This window comes from Leptonotus elevatus, chromosome 15 (genome assembly GCF_054856555.1).
Source record: "Leptonotus elevatus isolate MCC_2025b chromosome 15, RoL_Lele_1.0, whole genome shotgun sequence".
Taxonomy (NCBI): Eukaryota; Metazoa; Chordata; class Actinopteri; order Syngnathiformes; family Syngnathidae; genus Leptonotus; species Leptonotus elevatus.
The window spans coordinates 2,902,501-2,924,878 of NC_141253.1; the positions used below are offsets into that span (position 1 = coordinate 2,902,501).

A 22,378-nucleotide genomic window follows, 5' to 3' on the forward strand; every position below is an offset into this window, starting at 1 on the left:
TAAAGAATATATATATTAATACTAATTTTCAGTTGTTTAAATTTGCATTTTTTTTCAAAAATTTAAAATAACTAATTTGTTTCATCCAAAAGGAACTTGCATAATTAGTAGGGGTGGGAATCTCTGACATGAGGCCCATTCGATACGTATCTCGATACACAGGTTGTGATTCGATTGAAAAACGGTATCTTTCAGAGCAGAACGGTTCGATTAAGTTTGGGAGCGATATGATTTTTGATTCGATAAGATTCATTTCAATATTCAAAACAATATTATAACTGACACTTGTAGACGTTAATCATAAATCACAAATTATTACAGTATCTTCAAACATGTTTAAAAAAAAAAGCTCTTTGATATTTTCATATATTGGATCCTTTATTTAACAAGATTAATAATTACTAATAATTATTAATAATGATTATTAATTAGTCTTTCTAATAATTGTATTTCTCTTAATAATTTTTACGTTTAAACATTGTACCAAAAAATAAATGTGATTTCAATTACCATAATAATCTTGATTCATATTTTTTTCATAATCGAGCAGCCCTAACTGTCATTGCATCCGTTAATTAACCCTTGACACGTCTGTTATTTGCGAACATTCCAACAGGACCAACAGCTTGGGTATTTACTGCTCCTCTGTCAGGATACTCATTAAATACAAATCGCTGACATTGGTGAGACACAAATGGATCTTTACGAGAGCTGCTCTACCGTCACCGCGTAATTGAGCGCCCACCCGATCACACAATGGCGCTATTAAGTTTCACCGGGGCTCATTGTGTTTTTGACGCCTTCACACACGCACACACACACAATAGAAATATCATCGCACATGTCAGACTGTAACACTATATGATGCGTTTTCTCTCCCTTTGTGACTACGAGCATATAAATCTGGACTCCTTGGTTGTGTTACGCGGTAATCGTTCCAAAAATAGCACTCGGTGATCTTGACCCGCCAATCGATAGGGGAAGGCGCTGAAACCTGATTACACACGGACGGCATTCCGAGCGGCGTCCATTTCGATTTCCCTCCGCCCTCGGCTCAGGCGGCTCAAAGACAGGTGTGATACCGCATGCCTGGCTATCTAGCGTGCCGAATTGATTAAAAATGCAAGCTTGGTCCGCACAGGTGCGCTGTTAACGCGTGCTGCGTTATGCATTGCAGATTAATCACTGCTACTTTTCGTTTGCGGCCGGGTCAGCAGGCAAGGACAAGCACAAACGAGACGGAAAGGCAGTAAAATACAGTAACCAGGTCTAATCTGCACAGGGCCTTCAGACTCCGTAGCGCCTGTGAGGTGCGAAATTAGGACCCAGGTGCAGACAAGACACGAGTCTTTAGTAACTCCTGCTAGGGCAATGCACAATTTTATATGACAAAATAAAGGCCTATAAGATCAAATAAGAGAAAAACTAAGAGTGGCTAATACATCACCATCGTAAGGCACATAATAACGGCATAAAACTAGACGGAGTGGCTAATACATCATCATGCATTATCATAAGGCACATAGTAACTGCATAAGAGCAGACAAACTTAGGATTGGCTAATACATCACCATACATTGTCATCAGAAGGGACATAGTAACTGCATAAGACTAGACAGGGTGGCCAATACGTCATACATTATCGTCGTAATGGACATAGTAACTGCATAAGAGTAGACAAACTAAGAGTGGCTAATAATCATCATGCATTATAATCATAGTGGACATAGTAACTGTATAAGACTAGACAGAGTGGCTAATACATAATACATTATCATCAAAAGGCACATAGAAACGGCATAAGACTAGACGAACTAAGAGTGGCTAACACATCATCATCATATGTTATCATAAGTTACTGCATAAGCAACTGACAACATAACACAATGGCCCAACCTAAAAAACAGTCGCATATGACCCAATGACACAACACAACACAGTCATAACACATGCCGGCCAATGCAAAGTCAAAATTAGTAGCAATATGTTAATTCAACCAATCGGATTTCAAATGTGTCCTCCCGTGACGGTGGTGGTATGTTTTTCACCCCCGAATTTATTGTTAAGGGTAATGAGTTTGAAATTATATATATGAGGTAAAGTAGTCCCTTTTAAAGGTAGTTGAGTTGTATCGTAATAAAACACTAAATGTGCGCTAGTTAAAGCTGCAGGCGTCCATGTAGTGTGAGCGGCTTAATAAAGTTTTCAATTGGAGCCGTTTTGGAGCATCAAAATGGAGTGCGCGGCTTTCCCTCTCCACTCACTTTGTGTTTATAGTCATTTAAACACTCAGCGGCAACGTCGGCCGCGGTAGGCGGTCGATAATGAGCTGTGATGGAGTCAAATGGAAATCAGATGTCCCCCTTTTTTTTTTTCTTGCCGTGCCCTCGCACCGACACGTCCAACCTGTTTTCTGTTGTTTAACTCAAAACTCAAGCCTTCCTTTGGCTCAAATTTAGCTGCCAGCCGCCACTTTCTAGGGAAAAAAGATGCCACTCTCAGTTGCGAGTGTTGAATAACACCAATGGCTTGAACCCCCAATTTGAAACCCTACTAAAGGCTTGAAACCCTACTTTGAATGCCTAACCCTAGCTTGAAACCCTATCCCATGTTTAAAACCCACATTTGAAACTCAAACTTTAGCTTGACACCATAATGTGAAACCATCAGCATAGACTTGAAACCCTACTTTGAAACCTTGGCAATCGCTTGAAACCCTAATTGGAAAGCCTAACAATGACTTTGAACCCTAATTGGAAATCCTAGGTCAGATTGGAGACCCTATTTTATTGCCACAGGTTGTAAACCCTGATGTGAAACCATCTGCACTATTTGGAATCCTAATCTTGGCTTGAAACTCTACTTAAACCCTTAACTTGGCTTTAAACCCTAATTGGAAAGAAAACAGTCATGCTTAAGCTAGACACCCTAACCCTGACTTGAAACCCGAATGGGGAAAATCCTTCAGCCTTGTTTGAAACACCAACCCAAGTTTGAAACCTGAATACAAACTTGAAATCTTACTTTGAATCCTTAAACTGGAAAGAAACCAGCCTTATTTGAAACCATAACCCAGGCTAGAAACCCTAATTGAAAACCCTAACACTGGTCTGAAAGCCTCATTCAAAAGCATTTTTATTGCAGCCCACGTCGTCACGGGTGCCTTGTTTGTCTCAGCGGTTTCGCGTTGTCACTTTTTCACGGCTGAGCGCATAACCCAACCAAGGCGGCGTCTTTATTACTTCGCCAAGGTCACATTATTCCTGTTGTCTTGGCGACGCCGTTGCCGGAGATGAAACCACGCCGACGTCACAAAACAATTCGGACGAGGCGCCAACGTGAGCGAACGCGGCGGCAATACAAAACAACTTCGGGTCCTTTACCATCCCTTGACGAGTCTTTCGGGAACGGAACCGGCATCAAAAGTGACGGGAAAACTTTCAAAGTCCAACGCTGGCTTGAAACCGTAACGCAGACTTGACAGTCACGTGTCTAACCCTAATTTGAAACCCAACAGGGTTCAAACGCTGACTTACTCAAAGTGTAACCCAAACCTTTAAACCCCTCTCCCTGGCTTGAAACCATAACTTTTGTTTAGAACCCTCACCCATGTTTAAAACCTGGGCAGATGCTTCCAAGCATTATTAACGGCAAATTGACTAAGCGCATCTGTCAGTATACGACGCCTTTGACATGACCTTGTTTGCTTCAAATGAGTCGGAAAAAGGCCCCGACGCCAAACGCCGAGCGGCTGACGTCGACAGCAGCCAGGCGAGGGCTCTCGCGCCAGCAGAGCGCCGCCGCTTAATTCTATTTCCCTCTGCACGGTTATTAGACTAAGGTGATCTTCACCTTCTTCTTCTCTGCGAGGAAAAAGAAAATAAATAAAGAAATCACACGTGTGAAAAGGTAGACGGAGCCACACAAGCGTGACTGATTAGACTTTTTTTTTTTTTTTTACGGGAACAACAAATTCCCCGCAGTTCAGCCGACTTCCTCCAAAAAAAATCACGATTGTTGGAGGGGGTGGCTAATTGTGGTCTCAACATACTGTGGTTTTTATACGTGGAGAGGAAAGAAAGAGTTGAACTTGGCGACCTACGACCTGTGACGAGCAACGTGCTGGGGAATGCGCACGCCATCGATAGCCAACAGCAGCCAAGCAAAATAAAAAAAAACATTCTGATTCTGCTTAGTTCAGTGGCCACTCTTTATCTTTCACAGCTCACCTTGCACACAAAGCAACCCGTATTCCTGCTGCTCGCAAATGCCGTCAAGCCTTTGAAACATAAACGTGTTGCAAATTCAAATCCAGGCTTGAAACTAGGGCCGTAACTGATACGGATGGTTTGTGCCTGATGCTGATTCTGATATTTGGCAGGATAAAATTCCGATAACCTATTAATTGAAAAAAAATAATTATTATATATATATATATATATATATATATATATATATATACATATATAAAATGCATAGATTTGTGGAGATAATGTTACAATTTCAAAAATGTGCAGAATTTCACCCGTTACTTCATGTTAAAGATGAGATAGCTCTTAATATGAAAAGAAGAATGCAGTGAGCTGTCACCAACGCCTTACAAATGCAATTATGCCATCTAGTGGCAGAAAAATGACCTCAACACAAATCAATATCACACTAGATTTTTTTACAATAGGCTACAGTAGACCAACATTTTTATTTTTGACTATTTTATGAATATTATGAAATTACTCAATCAATGCCATATTTATATTAGTTAAATGTTTTCCACTTTTATGTTAACAAGAGTATCAAAATGTATTTAAAAAAGTTGATTGTACATTTAGAACAGATATAAAAAAAAATGTGACTAATCTGAGTTAACTATATAAATCATGCAATTAATTCCGATTAAACATTTAAATCGCCTGACACCCCTAAGTATTGTTGGCTTGAAACCTTAATTTAAAGCCCTAACTAACGTTGAATTGAAATCTACAACATTGGCTTAAACCTTCACGTTGAGTCCCTTTTACACTTGTTTGAAACCTTGACTTGAAATCCTAACCAAACCCAAATCCACAACACACAAGGCATTCGGTGATGCTGGTTGACTCCAAAATTTCAAAACAATTGCATCCCAAAGTAAAAAGAGCTGAAGTGTTCTTATTTGACCTTGAAGTTTATTTCTTGTCGTTTGCAAGCATTTTCTCCCAGCAAATTTGGGTGGAACTCCGAAATCCTCTGACTTTTTGGCCGCATTCAACCAACTACGCTGCAAGCTAAATTGGCGACAAACACGAAAAGACAAGCAGCCGTCTTTATGCGAGCTAACCAAGTGGGAAAAAACGCATTAGGAGAGCGTGGTCTTGGATACGTGAGACTCTTGTTGAGCAAAGATGGCTCGGTGGCGCCTTATTAGTCATTCCCACAATGCGACGGCTATTGAAATGCTAACGGGCCTCTCATCCCTGTTATCACGCGTAACTTCAGGAGCAGGCAGGAAATCACAAAATCCACGGGCAACTGCATTTTGCCCCCGGGGCTCAGGCCGGATGGATCACCTGCAGCAGGCCGAGGACAAAGGCATGGGTGTTGATTGTTCTCCCGGCATTAGTCCATATTTGCGCTAAAGCACATCAGGTTGTTATTGAGTGATTCTAAATTGACTTGGCAATTCTCTGAGAGGCGCCGAGTGCCGGCGAAGAATAACAATGAGGACGAGAGAGGCTACTGATGGAGGCCGGCGGGGGAGAGGAGCAAGTGGAAAAAGGGAAAGGGCGGGCTTATCAATAAGCAATTCATTCTAATTGCTAGTTTGAAGCCGAGCTCGGCGTGCAAATGCGCCAACCGGTCACATCTGCAGCTGCGAGCTCCTCGGGCACTTATTTTAGCGCCAAAGCGGTAAAACTAAAAACACCCGACCAATTAAAACACAATTTAACATTTTTTTATTAACATTTAACCTGCGCTTTCGCTCTTTGCTAGCAGATTTAGAGCAGTGGCGGCAAAAATACTCAGACTACAGTACAGCAAGTCAAAAGATTATTTAAAGTAGAAGTATGAAGTGATTAATTAACACAATTTAACGCAACATTATTAACATTTAATTGGTCCCTTGTTCATTTGCTCATGGAAAAATGTTTAGAACAAACTAGCTGGCTAAGAGCAGAAGTAAAATACGCTGGAAAAACTAAAAAATATATATATAAAGCAGAAGTAAACACAGTTTAACTTGACGCTAATGACCTTCCCCTTGACCCTTTGCTAATAAGCATTAGAACAGGCTAGCTAAAAGTGCACTTAACACTCGTAACTAAGCGATGGAAAGCCATGGAAAACTACAAACACCTGACCAAATAAAACATTTGACTTGACACGTTTAATATTTAAACTGTCCCTTGATCTTTTGCTAGCGGATACACGTTAAGAGAAGGTTAGCTAAGAGCACAAATGGAAAAAGTAAAAATACAGATTCTTAAGTAAAAAAGACTTTAGTAAAAGTACTGATTCAATGCCATTGCTGAAGTAAAAGCAAAAGAAAAGTATAGATTCTGAAATGTACATAAGTATAAAAGTAAAAATGTTTTGTTTTTTTGCTGTTTCATACAGTAGGTTTTGTTAGAAACAGCGCTGAAAATATTTCCCCCTCTAAGATTATTTACTCGATCATCTGCGTGCTCATCCTGACACAAAATGAAAAGCAAGTTATTGTTAGCTAAACATGTTTCCATAGCTTTGCTAAAGTTGTGAACTAGCTAACAAAAGAATAAATGCTAAATTAGCTACTGACTACAAACAGAAAAAAGACACTTCATCTATATTGTATTTATTTTTTTCAGATTAGATTGAGGATTATTGAAGCTGGTTGTGTTTAGACTGGCACAAGAAAAAAATATATTAGTTATACAGTTATCTTTAATAAGCAGGAAATCGCTAGCTTCTTGGAATCTGTTGCGTCATCTCATCATCGTTAATAGCTCGCGTTCCAATTTATAAGCACCCAAGATGTCAATGTTTTGACTCGACTTCTTTCTATTAACATGATTTTGACTCCGCATCGTCACCTGTGGAGGTTGAGAAAAATAAGAAGGCAATTTTGACAAATTAAGAGGAAACCTCTTTTGGTTTAACAAACACTTTGTTATTTTTTATCGATATTGTCACAGTAGGTGAAAAAATGCTATTAAGATAACAATATCATGCACTGTTGGGCAGGCGATGTAACTTAAACTCAGCAATTCCAGTAACACTTGATTGTTTTTTATTAGTTCTTCTTGTATTAAGGAATTAATAAATAATGTTTGGGATGCATTCAACTTTATATTTATATATATATTTATTCAAGCCATGTATGGCACTTAATGTCATAAAATATACTTGTTATTTACGGATTCCTGATCCAAGGTCTGCTGGCTTCCCTGTAGTTTGCGCTGTCGTCCTGTCAATAAATCAATGATAAAATTGCGTTCAAAAACAACACGGCTTGTCTTATTCTTCACAGCCGTAACACACCGAGTTTAGCATGTGTGTCTGCACGGCTCGCAGAGTCCATAAGGATGGCAATTTTTGTTTGTTATTATTTGCTTCAATCCTCTCCGCTGCACTCTAGGCAAGTGTAACAAGCTAAACAAACACGCCGTTTATGCATACTAATACATAATCGGGATAAAAAAAAAAAAAGGGTAATTGTACTCAAGGCAAAAGTGAGCTTGTGTCATGTTTAATTTGTTGGTAGAAGTGAACCAAACAGACATTTAAAAAAAAAAATCACATTGTGCAAGCAGGATGACTGCAGCGGTTCCGTCTATCTCACAAATAAGTCATAGTTGACCAGCGGCCGCCCACGAAAGGCTGTTGCCATGCGCAGCTGGAAGGATTAGCATTTCAAGCGGCAAATGACAAGACAGAAAATGCGTTGGAAGACGCTGTGAATGTAATTATGGAAAACGCCGCCACCATTGAGTCCAGTTGACACAAAATCCAAATATATATATATATATATATATATATATATACATATATATACACACACACACACACACAAAAACCACCACAGGAAGTGACCCTGATATGGGCTAATATTAACAGGAACTGATCTGATATCAACAGGAAGTGACCTGTTTTCAACAGGAAGTAAACCGGAAATTGGCTAATATCAACAGGAGGTGACCTGATTTCAACAGGAAGTAAACCGGAAATTGGCTAATATCAACAGGAGGTGACCTGATTTCAACAGGAAGTAATGTGATTTCAACAGGAAGTGACCCTGAAATGACCCAATTTCAACAGGAAGTGACCTGTTAACATGAAGTGACCTGAAATCACCAGGAAGTGACCCGTAAATGGGCTAATATCAACAAGAAGTGAACCAATATCACCAGGAAGTGGCCGTACAGGTACTACAAATACTACTACTACTACTACAAATCGTCTACCACATGCGGCTTCCCACTTTGCAAGAGACAGCAGTCCCATTCAAAATGTCCACGGAAATTTTTCTAGTAATATACATAAAGTTAAATTGAGTTGAGATTTTATTTTTGTGTTGTGTCTTTTTTAAATGTACAAAGAAGTTACCTCGCTCGGCTTGCCAAGGGCGCTAACGCAAAAGAACGATCTTAGCTTTGTTCCATCTTCCCGTAGCTAACATTCACCAGGTAGTTTAGGCTAATACTCAGACGGGTGACACTTGGTTGAGAAAATTATGCATTTTCATCTTAGGCTGTGAGCTTAGCTTTGTGGCAACGCCCGACAGTTCTATAATCCGCCACCTAGCGGCGACAGAAAAAAGCAACCGCGGGTGATAAGGTAGCCTCCTCAATGGGGAATGACTGGATCTCTCTCGCTCTCTCTCTCTCTCTCTCTCTCTCTCTCTCTCTCTCACAGTCACGCTAAACACCCAACTTTAGTTCTTGCAACCACACTTGCTACTGTGTATGGCACCACCTTTAATATCCCGCCTGCATCAAGGAGCCGGCTGTCACTTCCAATCACGATGCATATCACTCGCGTTTGCTACGTCTAATTAGCAAAAGGCGAGCAAAAGTCGCCCCCGGGAAACTAGTTTTCCTTTTTCCTAATTGGCGCATTAATTAGATTGGGAAAACACATTGTGTTTGCATGCTTGTGGTGAGAATATAATGCATCCGTAGGAGCACGTGGTGAGAGGAGGTGGCGACCCCAGATCGGTTCGACCATCTGCGTGTTTCCGATAACTTGACATGCTCGCCATACACAGGGGAATACATGAATCTCATATTACTAACACAGATGCCAGCAGCCATGAACGGAAGTCAAATCATTGAAATGATCAAATTTTGTCACCGTGCTCCAACGTGCTTCAGATGGCGTCGGCAAAAAAAAATTATACAATTAGCGTGGCCCATAAGGCTTGGATAACTGCTTTCAATTTGGGCAAATTCCATTGCATGAGTTTGTTAAAATCTTGGAATTCATCAAACCAAAATGGCTGACTTCCTGTTCAATTTCAGGTAAGGGACCTTGGAACTTTTTCATATATCCGATTCAATATGGTTTTCGATATGTGGTGTGCAAAACAAATCAAGGACGGTTCATTTTGAAAGTGGAACGTTTTGTTTCGGTTCGACTAGTACCTGGCAATTCGATCTGTATCACGATTCACAGGTTACGATTCGATACAGATTGATCCCAATACAAATCTATATGTTAAATTTATATATATATATATATATACTTTTTTTCTTCATTTTGTGTACTTTAAAATGTGTTATGCATAAATATAATGGGTTGAACAAAATCCAAACACGCGTTCCCAGAGTATTAAACACACCTTGCTGCTCTCACAGGCTTATCACTCATCCTGTAGCAAATGAAGCTGGTTGGAATCAATTAAGCTTCTCTCTCGAGGCTGTGGCAACACCGCTGGAGGTGTTTGCAGCTTCGGGCATCATCTATTCATCCATACGTCCACGCTCACACCGGCGCTTGTGACCGATCCCAGGCGAGAGGCGGGGCCGAGACTGCACTAATCACCTGTCAATCAGCCGACTGATGAGGAAGCTCAGGCGTTCTCACCCTGGCTCTTGCTTGCTCGAACCCACACACACACACGCGCTCACGCACGCAGTCTCTCTTTCACACACACACACACATACTGACTCTCACACTCAGTCTCGCAGGCACGGACTCTCACTCTCACACTTGTAAACAAAACACGCACACACTCTCACCCAGGCACACTCATTTGCATTATTTTACTCACACACTCACTCAACCACACTCACACGAACTACACATATTCTCTCAGGCACATGTTCTCACACACCAACAAGTGTACAAACATACACACTGTCTCTCTTAAATACACCCACATGCACAATCACGCTCTCATGCTTCTTTTGATCACAATCACTTACCTCGCAAACACAAACCAAAACACACAAACTCATTACATTATTTTACTCACACATGGTCTCACATTCTCATTCTCACACACAACCTGTCTCTAAATCCCTCTCACACAAACTCTCATACGCTCATTCGTGAAACACACACGCACATTCACTCTACACATACACTCACTGCCACACTCTCTTAAACACAACAAAATCACACTCTCACACACAAAACTCAGACACAAATACACACTTTTTCATGCTCAGACACACTGTCACTCACACACATCTGTTCCCTCAAAAACAATACACCCGCTCTCTCTCACCCACGCACACACAACCCCACACTCACACTTGTATTATTTTACTCACACAAACTCTCACATGCTCATTCTCTCTCACACCAACCTATCTCTAAATCAGTCTTACACAAACTCTCACATTCTCTCATCCATAAAACACACACAAACACTCTAGACACACACACACTCTCATAACCACACAAAAAAATCTATCTCTCACACACTCTCATTCATGAAACACACACACACACACACTCACTCTACACGTACGCTCACTGCCACACTCTCACACCCACACCCACCCACCCACCCACACACACACACAAAATGTCTTGCTCTCACATAAACATACAATTTCTGTTACAAACACTACAAACTCACGGTCTCTCACTCTTGTACGCTCAATCATATTCACACACACATTCTCTCGCAATCATAGATATCTCACACTCACTCTCATTGACACAGTCACTCTCTCACATTCTTTCTCAAACACACATGCAATCTGTCTCTCCTGTCACGCGCTCATGTTTTTGTTGTTGTTGTTTTTTTTAAACATAAAGACAATCTTGATCCATCAAAACAATTTCAAGTCTCCGGTAAACATAACATAGCATACAATGTAGATTTTTTGTGTGTGCAAACATTAAAGACGACGCTGCTCACAACCATGTACGACTGCACAGCTCTGAGATTCAAAGCCCGACTCAACCCTTGTTGGCAGCAACGCTTACAAGAATAACAGTACTCTCATGTAGTAGAGGCCCGAGGACATCGACACGACTTGACGCAAACCTGCTACGAAACGAGTGCAGATCCAGTCTGGCGTCTTGACATGTTCCATTCCTCTCCTCTCCTCTTTTCCTTTTGCAGTACACCATTCCCGCAGCTGTCAAACACCGCACCTCATTATCGTCTACACCCCTCAATCCCCCTCGCTTCCCCGTCTTCATCCCTCTTCATCCCTCAACAGCAACGAGGAGTTCCGGCTCGCACCGCGCACCGACGTCAATGCGCAGATGAAGCTCACAGCAGACAAACTTCGTCTCGGTCTTGACGACTTTTAAATAAAACACGTTTGCTGAGGTGTGTAATTTTTTTTCCTAGTATTTGCAGGGATTTTGCACATCAGCTACATTTTCTTGTTTCTCAGCCCACCGGCGGCACCGCTAAAAAATGCGGGAAGACGGATGAAAAAAAAAAAGTGTTGGCAGACTTTTTTGGGTGATTTTTCCTCCACTGATCGTTACGGGCGCTAATACTGCAGTTGTGAGTACCGCAGTGAGAGGCAAACATCTCCTCAATCTCGCGAGGGCCGCTACGCCGCCATTTCGTTTACCCGGCCACTTTTCCACATTTGCCGTCGTCACTCGATGAAGCACGCTATTAATACGATACCTTTAATATACAGCCGCACGCCGGCCTTCTCAAAGTAATTGTACACCGCTGTGCAGTAAGACAAATCGTTTAATTATTCATGAGGGCGCAATGGTTTCAAACATGATATTTCAGCCCCGTGGACGCTGAGGGAAAAGTTGTTTTCCTACTTTGGGCAGACAGAACAAGGACGAGTAGATGATTATTATTTATTGTTTGGTACCGAGCATATTTGTCCCTGAATCACTGGGGGGGCAAAAGGAATAAGATCGGACTTGTTCTTGGATTTACTGATGGCTGGAAGGTGGCGTTCAAAAACAGCCGTCAATCATGAATCACATGCTGCTTCATCACATCTCAAGATAAACATTAAAACACGCAAACAGTTGGGTACAATTAGATCAAAGGAGGACAGAAACAAATTTGGGGCTATTCATTTCACTCGAAAAAATTGGGTCAAATAAATAGCCCAATTTTTGGGATTGTTTTGTACACAACAACCAAAATGTGTGGGTGGGGTTTGTGTGTGAATTGGTGGTTGGGGGCAGGGTTTCTTAGCTCATTCACTCCCAGCCATTTTCACTGAAGCGACATCCTTTGCTCCCGGCTTGTCACCTTTTTTTTTTTTTACTCGCGACTGCCACCTCTGGCCCAGAAGCGTAACTGCAGCATCTATGTCAGGCTCGTTCATGGTGCGCGTGCGATGACAAAAGCAGATGGATGCAGTCAGAGTAAAACAGACGGGGCTCTTCGTACTCATTTGGGCATTGCGGAGCATGCATGACGTAGAAAAATGGCACAATGCACCTTGTATCTCGCAGCCTGTTAGCAGGCTGGGATTTTAGCCTTGCAGTTAGCACACTCGACTCTCAACAATGTTAACTCCACTAGCCGCCACTGCTAGCAGAGAGCGTTCGGAATTTTTTTTTTTTTATCCAAAAGCCATCCGATTTCAACCCATCACGACCTACGGGAGGCATCCACGTCATATATAAATCCCTCAATCACTTGTACTTAACATAAGTAAGGCTTCGAAAAGCTTCATGCGAAACACATTTTGAGAGCTGCTTGGAAAAGATATCACCTATGAGAGCTACATTATGCTACTTTTCGTGTTTTCCCCACATTGCCGCTGTTCCTTTTTCCACAGATCAATAATGGCTTTTATGATTCATGCCATGTCAAGGCTCGTCTCGCATTGTTGGCTCACCGGCTGATGTTGCCGTATGCGAACACGTTTCTCTACATGCATCAAACATATGGCGCCTTATGTCACAACGCTGACGTGCTAATGCCACGCGTGGAACGCACTCTAGGTGCACTTAGCTGTACACGAGCGAGCGGCATGATTGGAAGACTAATGGCAAGCGAGTCACTGCGACATGTTTTAGTTTTAAGAGCTGGTAATTACAGTCATTTTCTTTTTATCTTAGTAATAAGTCACTCTCAGTGGGTTTAATGAGACATGGCTTCCCCCCCCCCCCCGCCCCCCCCACACACACACACTTTGAAATAGTTGCCAGTGTCTTAAAAACATGTTTGAGGCAAGATTTTTGTCTAAGTGCATATCAGCAGTCACCACTAACTTATATCACTTATATTACACAGTTGTCATACGATAAACCAATTAAACAAGAATTTAACTGTTAAATTGATAGCAGGCCTTTTTTTGTCATAATAGAACTAGACCTACTTCCTACTTTTGTGTCTTAGGAATCATGGGAAACGTAGTCCTACTAGCCAAATGCTGCAGTCGCCGGTCAGACCCACCGCAAGCTGAGCTTTTCTGGCGGTGTACGACCGATGTTACAATACGGAGACCAGCGCGAGGTAAACAGCACAGCCAATAGCTGCCGGGTCCAAGGAACAAAGGTTGACTATTGATTATTTACAGCTGTTGAACTGTCAACCAAGATAGCATTTAGCATTAGCTACTGTAATAAGACACCCAGATTGACTAGCGATTTTATTTGCTATAAATAGTTGCTGGTGAGAATTCATTGTATATTCGATTTTTAGCGAAAGTGTAGTGTCTTGGTTTTTAATTTAGAAAATTAAACAAGAGTACTTTTTCTGTAAAGCTTAGCTTTCAGACACCGTTGACATTTTTTCAGATCGGACAAACCAGAATTACGGTAATTGCACCTACGGAAACGTGTCGCCGGCGGCACGCTCTGTGACAAAGCGTTCCACAGTAGTACAGGGGACATTTTTAGAAGGAAATCAAATGAGCTTTTAGCATTTTTCTGGGACAAATTGTGTCCTAAGAGAGATTCTTATTTTCCCGGGACAGCTGATTGAAAAAGAGAGAAAAATTCTTGGAAAAACTGGATGGGTGGCAACTCAAGTCATGATACTAGCACTATCATTGATAGCAATTTGGTCCGTAATATATGATATCATTATTATTGTTCTGTACCATTGTCAAAGCCAGCAATATAGTGAAACCATTTTCCAATAATAAAACTTGTGCAGACAAAGCTGTGACAATGACGTGGTGACATATGATTCTAACACCACAGTGGATTGCTTGTACTGACATTGACTGTTATTGCAACACAACAAATGTAAAGGTCACTCATGGGGAGAAGGAGGGAGGGGCGGGAGCAATGGATGTGGTTGGACTGTAGGATTTTAAATGAGATTTCATTAGGCGTGTAATCGCATCAGGAATGTTAATAAAGAAGCTTAATTACTAGACGGGGAGGTGCGCGGGAGTTTTCAGACGTGCGGCAGGTGACTGGCACTTGCTGTCCTTGGGGAAATTTGCGTGACACGCCGGTAACTCGTGATTCCCAATGAGATGAACAAGACGCTGAAGAAAATCATTGGCAGAGTACATGTACCATTTGGTCTTGTTTTTTTTTTAAGTGAGCTTTACTCTACCTACTTAACCCTTTAAAGCCTGAACCATGACATATATGAGAGAAAATTCGGATTCTTTGTTAATGCAGTATTTATTGGTCCTTTTGAACAAACCCAAAAATATATTAATTTTTTGGGGAAATCAACTTCTGTCAGGGTGGGCGTGAGCGGTTGAAGGATGGTGGACCAAATGCGGGGAAGCAAGGCATTGAGACAGGAATGAAGTGCAATATGAGGAACTTTAATGAAACATAGGGAGAAAGATGAGCAGACAACCATGACTGGATTGGACTAAGAAAAGTTGGGTCAAATAAATAACCCAATTTTTGGAATTGTTTTGTACACAACAACCAAATATGTGTGGATGGGGTTTGTGTGTGAATCGATGATTAGGGGCAGGGTTAGGGTTTCTTAACTCATTTACTCCCAGCCATTTTACTGAAGCAACCCCCTTCGCTCCCAGCTATTTTACTGGATTTTGACTGATTTTGCAAGGCCCACAGAATATTGTGTTATATTGCTATAAAAACATGGACCCTACCAAAAGAAACATTAGAGTCTCTTCTTTCAACAGGAAAAAAAAGTATATTTCTATCTGTTTCCCTTTTGCAGCAATTAGCATTAGAATATCATTATTCATCTTTATTCACAAACCTGTTGAAAACACTGGGAAAAGAAGCTTGCTGCAACATGGCCCTGGCTAATCTCTTATACTCTGCTGCCACCTGCTGGTCGTTTTTTGTAATAACTACCATTGCTTTAAGCGACCTCTTCAGGTCCGAAGGTGCATTGCCTTCTGTATGCTCTAGCATTAAAAAAAACACACATAAAAAACTTATAAATAAATTTTTGGGGGTGAAGCACAAAGCACCAAAAACGTATTTATACGTTCTTGGGTTTGAGTGAGTTAATAGAATACTATTGGGTCCCTTCAATCCACTTCAATAACTAAAAATGATAAAAGTAGCATCCATTTTTCAGCTGACACGTCCACAGGGTTTGAGAGCTGGGATGGCTTGATTTTTCACAATTTTTATGTCTAGTTGTGTATACTTGGCATTTTTTTAATCATTCAAATTGGGCAGGATTGTTAACACTACTCTCTACATGTGTCAATTTTAGAAGACATTTATTTTCACTTTACAGAGACTGACTGAGTAGTATTCCGTTAAAGTGGCCCACAGTTTGGCTTTTATCAATTAGATCCAAATGACAGCATTCCGTCAATATTACTGTCAGTCCTATTCAATTTTCCTCCCCTCCAAGAATGCCGGGCAGCTCCCTTTTCCTAAATGACATCAGAGTCAGCGACAAAACATTTGTCAGGCATCATAAACACAAGTGTAGCTGACATCTGAGTATCATATAGGACAAAGGGGGGATTGCGATAGCGCAATCTTGTTTGGTGTGTTGCATTTCGCTAATCAATTTGCGGCGTGACAGCTCTCCCCCCGCCGTGCTCCGGCTCATTTTGTTTGCTAATGAAAATAAAATTGGCAGCTCCAGTCAGAGGAGCATAAATTACATGCAGATATTGGCCGTCATAAATAGCCCCAGCCAAGTGGACATGCCGCCGGATGAAGGCTCAGGAGGAGACGCCGGTTCAATAGATTAATAACAACCACCCTTTCCACGTTATTCCCCCGGGAAGTGAGGAAAAAAAGAACGTTGAGTATACACGGTATTATTGCAACCGTGCGAGTGGCGTATATACAGGTCTTTTTTCGATTTTATTTCAGTTCAGGTATCATTCTGACAGACGTGAGGCCATCAGTATTTGACAGCTTAGGCTTGGCGTTTTTTTGTAAACATATCATTTCCTTGCCCATTTCTTGCCAGTTGACATTGGAGAAGCTTTGCAAAATTGCCGACAAAAAGTTTTTTTGTGCCCGACTGCAATTTATGCCATCCATGGCAAGTTTCTGTTCTTGGCAAATTACATAGAAGAAGGCCTGCGACGAGCACTACCGAACTCTTAGAGCAGGCATTCTTGCAAAGCCAGGGCTGCGCTGGAACACAGCCGTAAAAGCTCGGTTCAGTGGACATGGAATTCAGTGGAATGGTAAAGCTTTACCCATTGTTCGGTTGTTGAGCATCAATAGTTGGGTTTCCAACTTTCCATCCACCCATTTTTATTCAAATTTTCAAGAAATGCGGAAATAAAACTGAATGGAAACGCTAGAAATTCGAAAAGGGCCCAAAATTCACCAAAAAGTTTTTACGCTTAGAGGGGGTGGATTTTGACGTGTATCGAAAAATGGAAGCAGGTTTTGCGAATAAACGCTGGCAAGACCAAATACACGTCGCACGTTTTGACCGGATATTCCGTCACACGTACGTTTGTAGTCCCAAAGCAATGTTGGACGATAAAGTAAGGTATGTTTTGGGGGAACGACGAAACAGAAATCTTTTTGGAATTAATTAAAGAAGCGAATATTAATGCTATTTTAGATGGAAAACGGCAAAGAAACACTACGGTTGATCAAGAATTACAAAAGCAAACATACGACGTCATCGCACGGCGCAGTCGCTTCCTGTTCTTCTTTTTCTTTTTTTAAATTACTGGTGGATGACATCTCTATGGCGTATACCGCCACCTACAGCGGCGGAGTCACCTCTCAATATTCGCAAAAGAAGAACAGATGGAAACGGGCATAAGTCGCATGTCCGATTTGCGTATTTAGTAAATTCGCTTCAAAGATTCGCTTAAAAATTCAAAACAATTGGATGGAAAGTACGTTTACATGCAGGCAATCAGCCTTTGTAAAGCTATGTAAACATGTGCAACAACCTGAATATGCTTTGAATAAGACCCCCTTTGAAAACCTGAATTCTAAGCGACCTATAAACGCATTCGGAATACCTCGATTGAACGGCGCATTGTTTTTCGCTGTCGGCATGCTCTCTATTTTCTTCTTCGTCTTTTCTTCTTCTACACTTATTGTAATTCGCAAGGAGTCTTGGTTTTTGTAGTAACGATTTGAATGTGCAGCTCCATCCCATCTCGCCAAAGGAGCCTCACTTGAATACGTTGATTTCTCCGCGGCGTTTTCACAATTATTTTGTGTCTCTACGGTGAAAAAACGCCACAGGTTGTGCCTATTTATACAAGTATATAAGTCCGTGCTTCTGGCACGTAAACCACCAAACATGACCACACTTCTGGAGCGAGGAAGAAACCGACTACTTTATTCAGCGTGGTGAGTGACATAAATGTAGTTTTTGATTGAACGTAGCAAGTTAAAAGCGGAAATAATGTCATTTACGTAATTACGTTGTTCGCGCATCGCGGTCTAAACGAGATATTCCAATTGAGCACAAAGGACATGTAAACGGTTGTTTCTGACGTACTCATTATCTTCATCACACCTTATGATCTCTCATTGGGAACCACTGGTTTATAATAAATGTGGACTTAGGTCAGATCATGAAGTCAGCTCAAAAATATTTGACATGATGTTGGATTGCATTCATTTATAGCGCCCAGCGTAAGGGTCTGTAAGAATACATATTGTAAGATCTTGAGCTGTTATCACATCCCGCACTTTTCTTTAACATACCTATTCCGGGGGTGATGAAAAACCAACGCCTCACTCCTCCCTCTTCGACTTTCTCCCAAAACAACAGAGAGGCACAAATAAAAAGAGCAATTTATCAGAGTTAGCCACACGTGGCAAGGCGCCGTGAACCTGGGATCAGGAGCACTACCGCTAGGCTCTTTGTTATTGCGCATCTCAGAATAAATCTTCCATTAGAGAGGTATGCTCCAGAGCGTGCGCACGGCCTCACTTTTGTCCACATTTTTCACCGGTTTGAGCTTTTCTTTCTCATCTTTATCCATCTTGCATTCAACCGCCTGAGTTGCTGGTCCAAATGACTCAAACATATCTGTTTGTGGAACCTGTGTGAAAGGCACAAGCGAATGAATCCCGGCTCTATATATCATACATTGGTACACTGACTTCAGTTTATTTATCTGTAGTTACTGTAACTAGAGAATTCAGAATAACGGTTCCTGTAGCTTTGCTAGCGTAGGCGCAAGTTTCGCCATATTGTGCAACTGCAGAGGTTCCGTTTTCCAGAAAACTGTGGTGGAAATCAAAGTCACACGTCTGCCCTTTTAATTGGATTGCATGAAGAAAAAAAAAACGCAGACTTTTGTAATCAAGACTAATTAATTTTTTAAAAGGATGGGGCGCTCATCTGTGTCATTGGTTATTCAACACAATCGTAGCCCGCCGGTAGAAGTGTGCCGTTTACCTTCTGAAATCGCAGCAGAGTATACCCGAGGGTCGCAATCACCGCCGACAGCGTTAATCAAATTGGACGTGTGCAAGAGAACAGTGGTGAGGAGGCCTGCGTGTGAACTTAATCCCAACATATTCATCCATCAAAGTCATTTAGTGAAGAAAGGCGGCAAACGGGACCGTTGCGTATGGATTTTGTGCCATTGTCGCAGGAAACCGGCTAATGAATCTCAATGACTCGCAATTACCACCACTGTAGTTACACACAACGCCACCATCGGCTGAGCGTGTCGAGCGGAGGCAGTGGGGGGAGGTGGTGTAGATTCGCGGAGTACCCCCAGGGTGGTGGCTGGTGGGCCGCCACCATTGATTCCGCTCCAAGCAGCGTCTTTGTTAAAACCCACATGTGAAGCATGCACTTGCAAAAGCGAAGAAATTTTGCCTGAGAGCAATTTGACCCAATTTAGGGGTGTTTTGATACAAAGCAAAACTGGGTTAATTTGACCCAACTTAGGGTTGTTCTGTTACACAACAAAATGGGTAAATTTGACCCAACTTAGGGTTGTTATGTTACACAACAAAATGGGTAAATTTGACCCAACTTAGGGTTGTTTTGTTACAAAACAAATTGGGTCAATTTGACCCAACTTAGGGTTGTTTTGATACAAAACAAAATTGGGTCAATAAAACACAACTGTTTTGATACAAAACAATGTTTAGTCAAATTGACCCAAGTATCGTGTCGGTCCAATATTTGACTAAAATTGAGTTATTTGTGACATGGCAGTTTTAAGGGTGCCTTAAAACTGCCTTTACTAGCTTGTTGCAACGGTGGCAACAAATATGACGCAACATCTCTGGGAGGTTGTATGAAGCAGGTCCCGCAAGAACTGCTGATTATTTTTAACTGCCCTGAATCAAATGCGCTTTTTACTCTCTGATTCATATCGTGTCGAACGCCAAGTGCCTTCTGTTCCCCTGCCTCGGAGTGAGGGGGCGGAACTCGGCCATCAGTTGACTCATCAAGTTCGCAGCTCGGAGAGATTAGTTGCTGGAATCACCACTTAATGATTGCTTGTTTAAAAAAAAAAAAAAAGTGAGGGCGTTTGTAATACGGTTATTTTGAACATATCTTTGGCATACGCTGGGGAAGGCACGACAGTCCAATGACATTGTGATTTGTAATGCCTCAACGCTGGCAAATATCTCAGTCGGCAGCTGCTGAACGTACTCACACCTCATATGAAGATCACACCTCCCACCATCACTTTGTTTTGAAGACGAGACCGTGAGAGACAAGAGACAACCACCCTTTGTTTGTTTGATTTTTAGCCAGCCATCCTGACATACCATACCACCAACAAAAAATGTCACAAATAGTATATGCACTGGAATAAATAATTATCCCTTCAATTTATTCACGCAGTCTTCTTTTCTTTTGCTTCTGTCCTCTACAGCAATTATTTAGCGATTTTCAGCTGTAGAAATGTAATATTTTGTCTGGAATTAACTTGATAACGTCATTATTTTCCATGTACAATGAATATCTTTAAAAACGTGAGTACCTAAGCACCGAGCAACTGTGATGTCATTGTCACGCTAAAGCACATGGCAAAATGCGGTTTTAAACGTAATTGGAGATGAAATATTTGTTTTGTTTGGTTTGGGGTTTTTTTACGTTATCAAAATGACAGACAAAATATTGTTGAAAATTGCTAAATAAGTAAAGTATTCCTTTAAATATTGCTGCTGTTTAAGGATTAGAGTAACATCCTTTTTCATAGCATTTACTTATTTAGCAATTTTCAACAATATTTTGTCTGTATTTTTGATAACTTCATTATAATTCATTTACAATTAATACTTGAAAAAAATCATACAAGCATTCATCCAAATACTTGCTGGTCAAAAAATGTAAAGTTCCTCAGCAAAAAAAGGAAGAAGAAGAAGACGACGAAAAAAGAGAAAGAATTATAATAAATCAATCGAGATTGAACGGTTTTCCTCGACAGCTGACGAACCGGCGCACCGATGCGCACCTCTGCCTCTCACTGTCTAACACTGTCAGTAATAAAACATTATAAATCGAAATGTCCCTTTTGATTATTGATATGTTTACGCTTATTTCAAAGTCGTAGAAAAAGACGCTCTTGCATATTCCCTCCACTCTTGAGCTCAGACGTGACGTCGGTTTGCTTTACACGTCATTGACTTGTATTAGGTCGTGAAGAAAAAAAGCACTCCCAACGGTTCCGAGTGAGCGACCTACAACTGGCTTTGAAGAACCCGTGTTTGGAATTGAGACCTAAACCATCCCCGGGCCTGTTTTCTCCGAGCCGGTAAAGGCAGTGGAGCAGGTGTATTGATTTATGTAAAGAAGTACTCCAGTGCGCATCTGCTCTCCTTCTCCTCCTAATGAATGTGACTCTATGCCTTTTGGACGCATGCTTGCTATCATTCGCCCTCCTGCCCCTCCCGGTTCTGCGATCAATGAGATGAGGACTTTGCGTTAAACCTACTATGCATGTCTTTGCAAGCGTGACCTTATCGCCTCGGTCCGCATGCGCCACGTCGCCGACCGCGTCAATTCCGCGGAACATACCATTAGCCCCATCGTACGCGACCTACCAAGACGTTCGCACACGGATATTCTGATGCATAACCTTTAAATGACTGACGTTTCAAAGCAGAGCTCCGAGCGGCGTGTCATCGGCGTGGACTCCGGCAGCGGGTGGTCGGAAACTTTGAATCAGAGCGTGTACTCGAGCCTGCCGCTCCTGCGGTTGGAATCATTAGCGATGCAGCAGTCCAACTTATTAGATCGTCTTCCCCATCCAGAGGGCAGTACATGCCTCGGCATATGTATCAGTGCGTCGCAGTCTTGTAGGCTCCACATACTTCATCATTATACATGTGTACTTTGAGAGATCTAATCCATTACTAACCCTGCACCTTCTGGTCTTGTACGTCAATTTTACTCAAGCACCGGTCATATCTCCAATAAAAGACGATTCACTACGTATCTTGATATATTAAAGTGGAACCATTGGATTTGGTTTGATCGCATCTTTTGAATTAAATAAAACGATTTTCCGTTACACATTTTTTGTTACGCCTCTAGAATATACATTAGTATCCAACAAGTGAATTTACTGAAAATGCGCACAACGGAAATGCGACTTAAGCCCGTTTTCGTCTGTTCTTCTTTTCCGAATATTGAGAAGGC

General features: G+C 41.5%; 1 protein-coding gene across 3 annotated transcripts in view; it reads right to left on the reverse strand.

The window, feature by feature from the left end:
* The window catches only part of fibcd1b (fibrinogen C domain containing 1b), a 151,363-nt gene that overhangs the window by 120,334 nt on the left and 8,651 nt on the right, over nt 1–22,378 (reverse strand). The gene's annotated exons all lie outside the window — the stretch shown is intronic.